Source organism: Macrosteles quadrilineatus, unplaced genomic scaffold (assembly GCF_028750875.1).
Source record: "Macrosteles quadrilineatus isolate MER2022 unplaced genomic scaffold, UCM_ALF_1.0 Scaffold_1__1_contigs__length_201487025, whole genome shotgun sequence".
NCBI lineage: Eukaryota > Metazoa > Arthropoda > Insecta > Hemiptera > Cicadellidae > Macrosteles > Macrosteles quadrilineatus.
Window position 1 is genome coordinate 4,162,832 of NW_026542594.1, and position 16,532 is coordinate 4,179,363.

The window sequence follows — 16,532 nt, forward strand, 5'->3', positions numbered from 1 at the left end:
AGTCCGATCATGCTGGTTCGCGAACTCATTCAAGTTTATCCCGCCTTACACCTTCAAACCAAATTTTATCAAAATCGGACAAAAATTACTCAAGGTATCGTGCGGATGGACATATATATATATATATATATATATATATTAAAATTAAAACATATATAACAAAGTACCCTTTTAGTAATTATTTTATTTTTCATGACGACATTATATAGGTCAAACATCTCGAACTTTTAAAACAAGATTCAAGGAACATCTACAAGCATTGAAATAAAAAAATCAGACATCAATGAAGTCGAACTTCGCCGACCATATAATGAACACAGACCACAGTTATAAAAACATGAAAGACAATCTAACTATTTTAGAATTTGAAAAAGAACGTGAGAAACTTAATGTGAAAGAAGAGCTAAATATTTATATACACAACAAAAAGGACCCCAACAACATACTCAACACAATGATTCCAAAATTAAACCAACCTATCTAAGATAAAATTGAAAAACTAAGGAAAGAAAGAAAAACATTCATATAGTATAATGAAAAAAATTAATACCAAAATGTATTAAGATTTAGTTAACATATTTTATTATTTTTACATATGATTATATTTTTAATTTTGTTAGTTTAAAGAATGAGGTTATGGTAAAAATGACTTGACAATGGACTTAGTTCCGAAACATGTCGTCATGAAAAATAAAATAATTACTAAAAGGGTACTTTGTTATATATGTTTTAATTTTATTATATTAGTAGCCCTAAAAATGCAAGAAAATAATATATATATATATATATATATATATATATATATATATAGATATACAAAAATTTGAACGAATGGTGTTTTTGGCCTCTGGGGACATCAAAATGAAAAAGTAAATCGGTCCCGGGCTTAGGTCTTACCATGAGACCTACGGTAATAGCTACTTCCCTATAGGGAAATTCGCTAAAATGATTTCGTCATTATAGAACCGAATGTTTATTAACTATTTTTAACTGTGTTCTAGCAAAACAAATAACAAACTATTGATTTGGTGATAATTATCTCCAATTAAGGTCGAGTGGCGCTTGACACAGGGTTGATTAATCGTTTCATTGTACAAACATCGTTGTTTGTACAAGAGGTAATTAACATTTCACGGTGATTCGGTCTATAAAAGGTGAATTCATTTTTAAATACATAGATCAGTGAAAATATTTTAATTTCTTGTATATTACTGACAATGGATTGCTGATTGATTACTATTCCCTTGATAAGCATTTTACCGGTTAAATGGTGAGGCCATCCAGCAAACTGAGTTCAAAATTAGGCAGAATCTCAATATAAAGTTTCTTTTTCCATTGTACTCGTAATAGTTTTCCGAATATAACACGTTGCTATGATTATTATTAGAAATACTTCGTGGTATTTCGGAAAACTTTATCACGAAACATTATGCAGTTACATTATCAACAACTGACAACATAATGCACAAACGTAGAATAAAGTGATTATCCGATGTTGTAATAACAAAACTTTTCAATTTATAATTTTCTTTCTTTTTCTTTATTCGAAAATAAAAACGGTATTGAAATGCAAACAAAAATGTTGAATGCCCAATCAGCTGGGTGTACAATGGAAGGTGTTTATAGTCAGCAAACACTAACCATTGACCAAGGACATAACGAATGACCGACATTAGTGACGTCACTGGCGACGTAACTGTTATGGAAACATTCAGTGTGCACTCAATTTGACGACCTGACACGCCTACAGTACTGTTCAATCTAATTGTCTTAATGGACAGTGTCACATTGAAACCCTACGTTGTCTTTTCCGCCACAACACTATCCGCCGTTTAGCTAAATTGCGTCGATATTCACGTCCTGTCGTAATAATTGTGTAAAAGATTTTAGTGCCTATAGTCAAAACCATTTGAAGAGTATCAATGGTGTATACATTCAGTTAGTAAACTGAATAATACTATTTAACTGACATTTTTACTGATCTGCGTATTTGTAAATACTTCATTATCCTCAGGGCACAGACAGCGGCCGTACCTTGAACTCTGTGTAGCGGAGCTCTTGTCATGGGAGTTGTAATGAGTCAGACTCTCTAATTTACACCCTCAACTTGACCTTCCATAATTTTGATAGCGACCACTTTAAGTGTCACTTAACTAAGGTATTATTTTATATGTTTATAAAACCTACATACGTATTTTTTTACGATACGAAGCTTAAACAAAATTTGTGTATCAATGCAAATGATGCTGTAAATAAGATATATGTGGGCTTAAAATTAAAATGCCTAGGTACATTTATACATGTGCTATTATGACGAATAATATGTAGTTATTTTAAACTGATAATCTACAAATACAAATTGCTGTAAATTAGTGTTAACTATCATTATGATATTATCTGATACAACAATATTTTTGTAGGGTTATACAATTATAATTAGAACTATAGCATAAAAGAGATCGGTAAAATTGTTGTTTGGCACGTTTAAAAACACATATATTATGTGTAAACTAAATAGCCAAACAGTACAATTATTAGTCACAAACAAAGCATTGATTTATTGGCATTAATCACAAATAGGTACAGATTCGTAATTTTGACAAAAGGACAATTATTTGTTTCACTGTAGAAAACATCTGTTTATGAAATCATTATTCCCCCACAGCAGCTAACCTGCAGACTAAACGAATTTCTATTTACCTGGCTGGATTTCTACTACAATATTCCCTAAAAATTGTCAGATTTAAAACATTAATTTTAGTGAGTAGGCCTACTTAGGTTTACTGCTACAGGGAAGGTATTAAGGTGTGTTTTTTTATTGAATTGTAGATATCTTAGTATGAAATAACCAAAATTGCCAAATTTGATTAATATATACCGATGAAAAAGCAAACTGCAACATTTTATTTACTCTCCATAAAAATGGCATTGGAATTTTAAATTTACAATATTTTAATTATCTTCGTAACAGTTAGGCGTATAACAAAGCTTCAATATACAACATTATTTATTTTTTTAAGGTCTACCAAATGGTTTGGAAAGAAGTTTTTTTTAGGGTAAAAATGGGTAAAATCAATTTTTACCCCATAAAACCCCCATAGGTCCTGTTCCCATAGTCCGATAATGCTGGTTTGCCAACTAGTTCGAATAAAAGTAGGTTTATACGTTTTTATAAATTTTCATTGAGTTATCGTGCTAATGGACACACACACACACACACACATATATATATATGATTTTGATTAGAGGGTGTGTTGGGGGCTCTGAGGACCTCAAAACTAAAAAAAATAGGTCCCGGGTCTAGGTCTTACCATGAGACCTACGGTAATAGCTTCTTCTCTATATGAGAAATTCGCTGATTATTTGACTAATAATTTGATTTCAAACTCAGCGAAGAGTTATTTTAGTGTAAATCAATAATGGAAATACATGTACGCATTACAATAACGTAAACAATTAAATTGAGATATAACAATGTATACACAAGTCAACCAGTCAGTTAAGTTATAAATAAATACACTGTAAGCTGTAAGGACAATTACAGTTTTTGTACACCATAAATGATTTGCCAGGGCAATATTTGGCATTTAATTTTAACAGTTTTAATATAAAAGTTTGTGCGGGTTCCATGGTGTAACGGTTAGCACTCTGGACTCTGAATCCAGCGATCCGAGTTCAAATCTCGGTGGAACCTAGAAATTTTGCATCTCTTAAGTCACATTAAAGAATCAAAGAAACACCATTTTTCCAATGATAAATCACGTTATTTTGCTTTTCATTAATCTAAATTAGGATTAAATAGTTATTTGTGTAACTAGTGGTGAAAGTGGCACTTTGCTGCACACGAGAGCAATGTTTACGCACGAGCCGCAGGCGAGTGTGGAATGATCTCGAGTGCAGCAAAGGCCTTTTTCACTCGTGTTACACATTATATTTTTCCTACAGTCACTATAAAGCATATAAATAATTAGTCTTTCAAACACTATGCAACACGTTTTTAGGTTCAGCTGGCAACACAAATGGTGCCCTAGAGAAAGTAGTACCCGCGGTCCGTATCACTCCGCTATTTTTCCTCGGCAAGAAATGTGCTCCGCGTTTTGATAACATAGTTCCGTATGTTTTTGTAATTTGAAGTGGTTTCCGCGCCTAAAAAAAATGCTTAAAAGGTATTTTCTTGTTTATTAAGATCGTATGAAGGTTTTAAAAACGTTTAAAAGAAAAGTCCAGAAAGTTCAGAAATACCGAAACTATAAACACGAAATGACAGGTTAAATCGTAGTTATAATAGTCAATCAGCTGCTCATAGTATAATTATCTTTAAGTGTTGCCAACCTATTTCCAAGCGTACACGGATTACGTGCATAATGGAACCACGCTGTGTTGTGTTGTTTCGTTGGAATCCTGATGTGCGGCAAAGTATAAACCGTACGGCAAAGTATAAATATGCAGCAATTAGCAGCTTTCTGTACTATAAACAGTACAAGGAAGCCAACTCTGTCGGGTGACTGTGGGAAAAAAATATTGTTGTTGGTGTCATAGGTAAAATATCCATTTGATACAATAATTTATTTTATTTAATTTAGTTAAAGTATTGACTATTATATTTGTATTCGATTCATTGCTATGTTAAGATCGTAAACCATATAAAAATGGATGTAAACACACACTAAGCTTTTAATTGAAAGATAAAACACGATATGCAGTGTTGAATAATTTGCCGATAATCGGTGTTCCTGTATTGTTATTGTAAAGAGGTCAGGGCCGAAATGGTAGTCTAATTGTTATCTGTTATGACCTTACTGGAACACCATTCACGTGTTATTGGTAACATTGAAGCAACTCTCTTTCATTACCTTACCGTTCATGATACCTCAAATTACCAACCTTTTCCATTGTGACAATTTCATGAATTAACGAAAATACAAAAAGGAAAAATTTGCATCCTTTTAAAAATACATCCATACCAATGTCCATGACAAGTACAGTACGTTATCAAGACCTACACAGATAGCAAAAAAAAAAACTTCAAAACATTTCGCCCCCGGGTGGGCTCGAACCACCAACCTTTCGGTTAACAGCCGAACGCGCTAGCCATTGCGCCACGGAGGCCGATGATTAATGATATATAAACTGTACTAGTGAACCTGTGCGGCTCAATGCCCCGCAAAATAACATATGAATTTAGAAAACAAGTTCGTCGTATTATATATTGACTCGACGACGACAATTAAATAGTAATAATGAAGCCTTGGAAGGGAAGCAGTCCAGCCATTTTCTAGCTGTATGTGTATTATATTTAGTAAATCAATAAGTGTTCAAGTTCAAGTATGTTATAGGCAGCAAGCAAGGTTTTAGGGTAGTTATTTTTAAAAGATTTTTAAAACACATTTAACAAAACATTTTATTATATCAAACCAATAGGCCTATGTAGCATATTTTGAGGGTCATAAAAATGCTGCTTGAAGAAAACACACTTTTAAAAATAAACACTAAAAAACGATATTTTATCACAAAAGCACTTCCATGAATACTACGATTTTAGCCAGTTAACTTCAGGAAGATTACCCTGGTCAGAGTTTTCTGTAACGAATATGCGTATCCTATTAAAAGATGTAGCCTTACTTAAAACAACATATAATATAGTTGCTCATGACTGAAATTGGTCTGGTAAAGAACAGCGCTGCAAATGCCAAAGGTAACAGAAATTAGCATCTGACAATTAATATACTGACAATTAATTACCTGACTTGTCAAGTTCATGTAGTAATTCATTAATACTGTTAGTTTATAAAGAAAATTAGATAAAAGTTACTTGGCTTGGTGCTTTCATAACTGCAAACTCAAAATACATCCACAAGTAAAAAAGAATCAAAATATTGGCTAAAAAAATCTATGTTTGTGTAATAACATTATTCACACGAAGTAGATGATTTGTTTGATTTGACGATCAGCTGTTTAGTTTCAAATGAATTAATAATGTCAAAGATTTGTGATTTAAATACATAAATTATTATAGTAAAGTTTTCTAAATCATGGTAACTTATTCTCCACTAAATTTTACTATTCCCAGCATTAAAATAAAGCAGTAAAATCCATTATGGGTAAACTTTAAGGTACACAATCCTTGATTGAAATGTGGTAGGTATACATTAAGAGTCATAATACACAGCAATTATTATGTAGTAGACTTTGACTATTTTCAAGTAACAAACATATGTTTCTGTAAATAAAAATGATCTCCCATGTTATGCTTATGGAGAAATACGAAACTTTAAAGGGCCCCAGGGCCTCACTCTATAATTATTTCCCTAAAAAGAAAGTTTCCTGCACAACTTCACGTTACGCTCTTTCCAATGACACCAAAAACATGTCAATCGGTTCAGTAGTTTCGGAGGAGTAATTGTCACAAAAAAACTGCTTGCGTATTAAAAAAGTACTAGAGGTCGTCCAGTGGTCGAAACTCGACCATAAATATGTAATTTAATTATTTTCAAAGCAATTAACCATAACTTAATTTGAAGGCAATAATTGAATAACAATTTATTCATAGGTTGATTTGGATAATATTCTCTAATGATTAGCTAATGACTAAGTGATTTTATTAAAGTAGAATAAGTATGTCAAATTCCAAGAATATATTATGCCAGTTTGTTTGTTTTGATTTGACACGTATGAACACATGATCGTATTAAAAAGGTCCATCTTCAAAGATATTCCACCACAGCTTAACCACTTCTAGCTAAAAAAAATCCAATTGCACTTTACATACTTCTCTATTTTTCACCCCACTCTGTAAATAAAACATGTGATTGGAATTTGTTTTGATTTTCTGTTTATATTTCGTTGTTATTTCGTTACCATCATGGCAACCCATAAAGCCCATGTTAATTTTTTTGTTAATTTCAAATTCATTTTTTGTGCTTATCTTTGAGCCTATTTCAATTTATAATGGGATTCTGCACACCTACAGGAAAATATCTTTCTAACAGTATGCATAGATTTTCCCTACGACGCACACGAGCTGAGAAAAAAGGTTTTAAAGAAACATGCTTGCCTATTAATATATAGATAGATAGATTACTGTTCATAGACTGTACTTCGATTAATTAAGTTGTACAAATTAAGATACGAAATACCAAATATATATTTGTATGTAAATAGTTGCATAATTGGTTTCAGTTAAGTTCTTTTTGATAAGTTCATTTTTAATTAAAAACTTAGATCCAATAAGAAATCTTTAAAGCTAAATTAGAACATTTAGTGATAACATCGAACTTTTCGTAGCTCTATGTTGAGTTGAGTGAAAGAAAATTTAATTTTATGTAATTTTTTTTAGTATATTTTGAGAAACTAAGGTGTTGTTGACACATTGTAGAAATGTTTGATGACATAGCGACGATTAATTATATTATGTACCTAATATTCCGTAGTAATATTAGGGTATTACTCAGTATTACTCTGTTATTGTTCAGTAACAATCATGCATATCTTTTTTTGACACACAGCACGGTAAGCAGCTTTTTCCAGAATTTCTTATGTAGTTAAAATCGATATTTTAGCCCCTGAGCTGTAATTTAACTAAAAATAGGCATTACCTTCGTCCATCCAGCTCAAATGGTGCAACTACGTTGGTTACGGCCGTTTCGGTATTATAATGCCATCGTCAGACAACGAAATCTAGGCTGAAGTAGCGTAGTTGAAGTTAAAACACATAACATACACGAAAAATACAAATAAAATTTACAAAATTTACAAAAACCAACAGGCATGTCGTAAAAAAAGTTTACTGGTTGACATTGTTTCTGTCTGAGCAAGACACCGACATGTACAGTCGGTATTGTTCGTGTGTGTTATGTGTTTTAACTTCAACGACACTACTTTAGCTGAGATTTCGTTGTCTGACGATGGCTTAGTAATACCCAAACGGCCATAACCAACTCAGTTACATAATTAGAGCTGGATTGACGAAGGTAAAGCCTAGTTTAAAAACTTAAAAAGTTAAACTTAAAAAGCAGGTCTTACGCCACTTAGCTCACCGGGGATTATGTTTACAGTGCTCGTATGGACTTACGCAGCGAAAACATCTACTTCGCGGCCTGGTAGCGTACTATTACGCAGATGTGAAAGTAACAGATTTTCTGTAAGATTTTCCACAGATTAGGTATTGCAAGTGTGTTGACAATTTTAAGCTTATTTGGGGGAAATAATAAATATCCATAAATCTAAATTTAATGAAACAAGTTTGTCAGTATAATATGACACTTAGTCAACTTTTTAGGTAGAAGTGTTAACATTACGAATTTTAGACATTTAAATGTATTTCAAACTCATTATTTTTTAGTATTTGATTACTCTTACAGTGGGGCAGCGACAGTAACCTTGGGGTGTATTTCACCGAGCTCCAGTCAAGGGGGTTGTAATGAGACCGACACTCTCATTAACACCCTTAACTCGACCTACATAAATATTGATGTCAACCTCTTTGGAATGTAACTTTACAGAAATGATGTAACTTGTTTTAAATTCATACACACTATTGGTTTTTGTAAAATATGTTATGAATCCAAAATTGTTTGTTTACGTTTTTATTTAGTTTTATTTATTACAGTAAAGTCCTTAGTTTTGATTCTGCATTCTGCCACATAGCTGATTGCAAATACATAAACCAAATAATTTTTTATTAAAGTATTGAATTGAAAATGTCTTTATTCATATAATATACAGTGGTATACATCGAATGGCGTCATTGTGCTAAATTACAGCTAACAACTTTATTTAATTTACAATTCCTCAATAAGCCATAAGGTACCTATTTAAACCAAAAGTTTATCTTAAACAAAACAATAAGTATGGTTGTCAGAGTTCATCAAATTTATATACAGTAATGGTTTATTTGTCAAATGCAGTTTTAATTTTTCTAAACAAAATTTACATCATCAAAGTTTCTCAATTCCACAGTTAGCCGCAGTAAAAACTTAGCATTTAATGTTTTTTTCTATTATAAAACTCTAGCCTGTGGAAATCAATGGCAATTTGATTTCTATTTCTTGTAAAATAGGAATGCCTGTCACCTAACCTGGGAACCAGATTGTTTATACTTAGTTTTTTAGCATGAAGTGCTGTGTGAAAAACATATAAACTGTAAACAGTCATTGAATTGGGTCCCTGCAAAAACTTTGGCACGCATTTTGAACCAAAGTAAAAAGGTGTATATGAGCTAAAACAACGGTAAATATATTCTTTTTAAATATATATATATTTTAATGGCGGGTGTGTTGTTAACAGTAAATTTAAAAATCACATTATTCCGTTCTGCATTCTCATTCCATAGCGAAGCATGGTCAGAGCAACTTGTTAGTGTTAACATCTTACATGTGGGCTTTTAATGCGTTAGTTTAAATTTTAAGATAAATAAATTGCTAAATAAATATGAAATTTCAGCACATCACAAAACTTTTTATCATATATTACAATAAAATGAACTGCAATAAAGACGTTATGGTGTATTTATTAATGCAAATTAAGTTTAAATGTTATAGAAAAGTTAAACAACTTCTACAACAACAACTTCTTTCAAATGATTACGAGGAAGTGTTATGTTAAAAATATACCAGTTGGAAAATATTTAAGTCAATGAAAATATGTAATTTGATTTTGTATGTAGTATCTTGCATAACAATTAGTTTATAAAATAATATCATGCAGTAAAAACTCAAAAAAATTCTAAAGTGTAGTAATGTTGTGCCTAAGATAACAAAAAATAGATAATACAATCTTTTACCTAGCACAGATATTCAAGTGGCATAGATATAAAACCGACTAAGTTCAATATAACGGTATTCATATATAACAGCTAACCACCAAACAATGTAATCATTAGTGAATTAACAAACTATTGATCTATGGATAATTATCCACAGTTACCGAAGAGTGGTGCTTGACACCGGGTTAATTACTAGGTTCGTTGCGCAAATACCGTCGTTTGATAAAAAGCTAATTAACATTTGAGTATGCAATGAAAAACAATTAAAAGTCAGTCGGAATACAAGGATAGTTATTTTAGTTTGTAATATGTCCAAAATGAACGATTAATAGCAATTCAAAACACATAATGAAATGTTTTAATATATTGGTCCTAATTGGGAGAATTCTTGGTTTCAAATCGTTTAAGGTCATATCGTCGACACCTTTTTACTTTGGTTCAAAATAAATGCCAATTTTTGTTTACTGATTAAATTGTTACATAAATCCACCGTGTAAAACCATAGATGTATCAAAAGAAGACCTGCTATATACATTATGTGTATGAAGAATCGACAGTCGCTCTCTGACTAAAATATCACGTGAAAAGTGTTTCAGTAAAGTAATAACATATAATAATTAGGATATTGTTTGATAGCCCAGGCCATCTCGTTCTGCTACTGTAACGAATTAAAAAAAAAGTTACAACAATCATAAAATTATAGTTAGCAATATACGGTATTACGCACGAGAAGTTAATGGAAAGGTAGGCAATATAAGGTATCAAGCACAGTAATTTAATGACAGAGTTACTTTTATGTTACAAATAAAACGTTAATAGTGTTCCAGTAAGGTTGTAACATATGACAATTAGACTACCATTTCAGCCCTGACCTCACGTCAATAACAATAAAGGAACACCTATTATCGGCAAATCATTTAATTCTACATCTCGTGTTATATTCTCTACTGATACTGCATATTGGGTAGTTACAACTGCTTCTACAATGTCGCAACCATTTAAATGCCAGCGATGTGTAACTTCACAGTGTTACTGTTTGACTTTGAACTCAAATTAAAGAATTAAAAACAAATTACGATTTGAAAAAATAGATACCATTTATGAACAGTTTATAGAATCTATGTACTATACTGTAAATGGGCAATCATGTATCTTTAAAACGCATACGGTTAGAAAGATATTTTACAGTAGAATTGCAGAATCCCTTTATAAATTAAAATAGACTCAAAAATACGTACAAAAAATGAATTTAAAATATTACATCGGGCTTATAGATTGTCATGCTGGTGACAAAATAACAACGAAATACAAACAGACAATCAAAGAAATGGAAGAAATTCCAATCACATGTTTTATTTACAGCAGGGGTTGAAAATAGAAGTGTGCACGATAAATAAATTGTTTATCGAGTTTTCGACCACAATTTATTTATTGTGCATATTTTAATGAACATTGCAGAAAACACATGTTATTTGTATATTGATATTATAAAATACCCGATTGTACTGAAAGAAAAAAACTAAAACTTGCTAAATTGTAAGTTTTCGTGTTGTTGAATAAAACTAGTAAAAAGTACGGAGAATAACTTTTTTTACGATTTGATGGAATAAATGGATTTCATTTGTTCGTTTACCAACAAAATCTAAATATTTAGGTTCCACCGAGATTTGAACTCGGTTCGCTGGATTCAGAGTCCAGAGTGCTAACCGTTACACCATGGAACCGATAATAAGTCAAATAAGTCGTATAACAATTACACGCAACAACTTTTAATATCTTAAATTTAAGTTATAAGAGTGTAACTGGCAAATGCAGATTATTCCAATCAAGTCTTAACCAGAGACTAATAAGTATTAATTGTGTTATTTTGATTTTGGTAAAAATGTGAGTTCGTTTGAAAATATTTCCCAACATAAAACCAAAGCTTTTATAAACGCATTTTATATATGCATCCTAACCTAGGAATATCTGGTCACGTTATATCTGGTCACCGTTAAATTACACTAATCGTCATTTGACCTAACTTAATGATTTTGATATGTTAAATTATAGCTGGAAACAAGTCGGGTGGAAGAGGAATCGGGGCAGATTTCGCGGTTGGGTAACTATCTATACGCAAGACACATTCCCTTATTGGGCTATAGGCTACTGGTTGGCAATCGAAATGATCATGTTTCAACATTTTTTTAAGCAGCAACAGTGTCAGTTTCATAAATTAATACATTAAAAATATTAAAATGATAAACAAATTCCATTCATAAGCCATAAGTCTCATCCAGTTTATTCTTATTAATCAGCTACCTTACATAGAACGAACACTCGCTATTAACATCCTAATCAGTTGAATAGGCGATAAAAGGCGTTTATAGTCAGCAAAAACCAAACAGCAGCCAAAGACATTACCTATGGCTGTCATTTATGAAGTCACTGGCATCACTAATTGTTATGCGAACATTCAGTGTACACTATATTGACAACCTGATACGACTACACAATTTGTTCAGCTCAATTGTTATTATAGTCTTTACTGTACGTGTACAAAATCCTCCAGGCATTGGAATTATAACAGTGGCAAGTTTGGAAATCAAAATGTAATCTTTTGTCGATTCTTCGTTTACAGTTGATTCCTAATATCGAGCTCTTCGATTTACAGTAACACACAATCGACTAATGTTATTTAAAATTATTCCATAATTTAATGATTATTTTGTGCAGTGTGAACAATTTATTCTGATTTTATTTCAAGGATGGTAACAGTTACCTGAAATACGAGTTTCGTTAAAAGAATGACCCAATAATTTTTATTTGTAAAAGTATATGATACTTTTTAATTGTTTAAAGTTCAAACCCGTAACATTTGAATAACTAAAAGTGTTATTACAATAATTTATTATTGCAGATTTCCTAGCTAAAACAAAAATTTAGATAACCCAGTCTACTAAATATTCTTAACTCATAAATCTAACTAAATTACTTAATACGACTTGGCCTAATTCTATTTTCACACAAACACACGTGCGCATCCAAGTACATCTTAGGATAGCAACAAACCATATTTTCTGGATTGTACAAAACTTAACATTGTATGCTCGGTTAGCCTTAAGTTTTTGAAAGAATAATTTATCTAGATGGATTGTAAATCGACATAGGACTATTTGCTTCAAGAATTCGCTCTTTATTGGAACTTGTTTAGGCAAAAAATTAATCGATGATGCGGTAAAATCTGTGGCACATTGGAAATAGTAACGTATATGCAAATCTAAAATATTTCGCCCCCGGGTGGGCTCGAACCACCAACCTTTCGGTTAACAGCCGAACGCGCTAGCCATTGCGCCACGGAGGCAGATGCCCTTAAACAATTTAAAAGTTTTTGTATTTGATGAACCTGCTTATGGCAATTAATATCGGATCGTAGATTTTAATTTTACTACCTAAAAGAGTCATACCATGAACCTAAAACAAAATGCCACATTTTACTCTAAAAATGACAATTTAGGCTAATAATATAACTGCGGATTAGCGTGATTGTGGTTTGAGGCATGACCTGTTATTGCACACTCTCTCCTTTTTTACAAAACTTAACGTACATATTAAGAGACTGTACTGGTACGTACGTATTAAGAGAGGAGTATTTGTCGTATCTGTTGTTCTTAAGACAGGCACAGGTTATACATGAATGTTTAAGATAAGTAGTACTCAGGGAAGATGATTGTGAAAATGCTCAGTATATTGTATTCGTTTGTAGCCTACTCCCAAGTCAGTGACAGTGACAGTAACCATAAGCTCTGCTTCGCCAAACTCCAGTCAAGGGGGTTGTAATGAGAACATCCCTCACTCATTAAGACCCCGTGAACCGACCTACATAAACATTGATGCAAATCCCTTTAATGTTACTTTTCATATTTTACCCTATATACTTTGGTTTACAATATTTTACCTTGTATATATTACCATACTATTATTAAATTTGATAAAAATGTCTAAATTTACAATTTATACAAACAAGTTTGCGAACCAGCAAGATTAGAATAGTGGTGGGTTTTCCTGGACACCTTTTTGAAATACTAACCTTTAGGAATACAAATTTTAAAAGTAACCAAAATTTTTTCCGAGTAATTTCATATTATAAATTTTAGTTTACGTATGGTAACATTACAGATCTTAACCCATAATCGGACACCCATCTTTACATAATCGGAACCCTAAAATGAATAAGTTTTGCTTTTAATTCTACCACAGCGAAGTAAGTAGTCCATATTAAATTTTAGACCCTTGTTTTAAGAAACAATAAAAATGTATCAGGTTCCACCGAGATTTGAACTCGGATCGCTGGATTCAGAGTCCAGAGTGCTAACCGTTACACCATGGAACCGATGGATTATAGAACGGTTGTATATAAATCCCAATCACATACTTAACTTACTTGCAATAAAAATAAAAATCTAATTTTTATTTATTATTATGAATGAATATAATGGTTCAACGCTAAATGTAATTACTTGCTAATTAAACATCGCTGTTCGGGATAATAACTAATCCTGACCTACTGGACTTTAATTACTATATTATCGACTCATTACATTTGATTATTTACTTCATTGGGAAATATGGTTTCAGAGCAATATTTCGGTAATCGTTGTTCGTAGTAAAATTTGACATCAGGGGCATATCGAAAGAAACCCTTACAAAAATATAAAATATTATTTGTCCTACTGCGTTAAAATTCAAGCGAGCTACGTTGTTTAACGTGAATATACTAGTCAATTAAAATATATTGCAGCGCTTTTATTTAGAAAAAACATAAATAATTATGCTAACTGTTAAAACACATTTGTAAATAATAAAATATACATAAAAATAATATATTACAGTATAATACATGCGTAAATAGTATGTGTAAATAAACCCAATGTCTTCATACATCCTGCCACGTCATTTAACATATATAAACTAACTAGAACTCATTATATTGAATTTGCGGTAAAATGTTAGTTTGTTAAAGACTGTTAAAAATGTTATAACTGTTTAAAAGTTGTTTTGTTTTTACCAAACAGCAGTAAAGGCTAATTAGTACTATTTCTGCGTAGAAGTTATGGGAAACGCTAAACTAGTTTTTTTGACTTTAAATTTTACACTAATTGTGTCCAAACACTACCTAAATTAAGAGGTAATTGTTAAATCATAAAAAAGAGGAAAAGTATTTAAATCAATTTTATAACAGTATCATTTGGTTAATACTTTATTTTTGACTCCTCAAAAATGCAAACAACTTTTTTTGCTGCTCTAATGGCAGATAATGGTTTTGAGATCCTGATGTACAAGTCATGAATATAAAATGTTTTTAAGACAATATTTGGTAAACATATTGAAATATTCTATTTCTAATATAAGATATGTACAGAATTGAAATAACACGGTACCTTTTAATAGGTTTACTGAGTACTTAGGTTTGCAGTTACAGTGTATTTTTACACTGTAGCTTAGTATAAAATAAATACACTTTCCCAATTGAATCCAAACTTTATCACAAATAAGTGAGTTACAACAACAGTTGTATTACAAGACAAATGAGTAAGATTTATGCAAAATAGACATTACAGTTGTAACAATACCATATGTATTTGTCTCAATGTATAATGCAAATGTACAGAATGTTACAGTTCCACTTGTGTGTTAGTAGAGAATTTCGTTGTAAGGACTATTCTTTATGGAAATATTACTAGGGCCAGGACCATAAAACGTTCGGGCCTCACGCCTTATGTTAGAATTTTTATACACATTTGTGCGTGTCTGTGTGAATTTATTGAACTAAATTGGTCCATAGGTGGAAAGACCCTTGCAACAACACTCTTTACCTATAATGGGATTCATCACACCTACCCAACCATAGTACCATGTTTTTAGAGGTAAAGATTCTTTCCAAAAGAAATTTACTTCTTTTCATAAATTAAGAAAAACCGTAAAACGTTTCTGTTTTTCATTAAAATTAGCAAATTATTTATTTTTAGAATAGAACCTTATATTTTTTATTTGTTTCTACGTACATTTAAGATTAAGTCATTGTTGCATATGTGCTTTAATGGATATATTTAGAGAATGTTTCAATAGAAATCATGTCGTCATTTCATTGTACGCAATGAAAATCATAGTTCTTGATGTGCATCGATAGCAGCAAATAAATTACGATTTAAAACAATGATTTTATAAACAGTTAAGTATTCAATGTATTTGAAGTTTGAAAATGGACTTGTCTGAAACATGTCACTTCTTTTAAAAATATAATATTCAGGGTGCTCAGTTGTACTTATTTATTACAATAATTTAATGATTTCATAATATAAACGATTAAACGAGAGGAAAATGAATGTTTTTAGCCTACAGGTTTACAGCAAAAGTTTATTGAATTTGTTGTTCGTGTAAATTAAGTACCAAGCCATTATAAGAATTTAAATTTTTTTCTGTTTCCATCCGTAGTCCAGGGTCAATAGGGGAATAGGGATAATATAAAAAAAACTAAGAAAAATCACATATTAGCATTATAATGCACATTACTACAGCACCAAGAGTTTTGTAATTAACGAAAACTGGCGTATTATCATACATTAAATCAATATATTTTCCAAAACGCACTCTGGCGTGTAAATAATGAGGTAGGAAGTATTAAGGTTCCAACTTCGCGCACGATTGAACAATCTTAAGTCGGATTTGAGAAGCGAGGAGCACCATGCGTATTTAAATCAGAAAGTCAGGTAGTCATTTACAAGACTAA

General features: G+C 31.4%; 3 non-coding genes across 3 annotated transcripts; all 3 read right to left on the reverse strand.

Moving 5' to 3' along the window:
* Positions 1 to 5,036: 5,036 nt before the first annotated feature.
* On the reverse strand, positions 5,037 to 5,109 carry Trnan-guu (transfer RNA asparagine (anticodon GUU)). Its single transcript has one exon. It is a non-coding gene; the product is annotated as a tRNA-Asn (tRNA).
* Positions 5,110 to 13,033: 7,924 nt separating this feature from the next.
* Positions 13,034 to 13,106, reverse strand: Trnan-guu (transfer RNA asparagine (anticodon GUU)). Its single transcript has one exon. It is a non-coding gene; the product is annotated as a tRNA-Asn (tRNA).
* Positions 13,107 to 14,063: 957 nt separating this feature from the next.
* Positions 14,064 to 14,135, reverse strand: Trnaq-cug (transfer RNA glutamine (anticodon CUG)). The gene has a single exon. It is a non-coding gene; the product is annotated as a tRNA-Gln (tRNA).
* Positions 14,136 to 16,532: the final 2,397 nt, after the last annotated feature.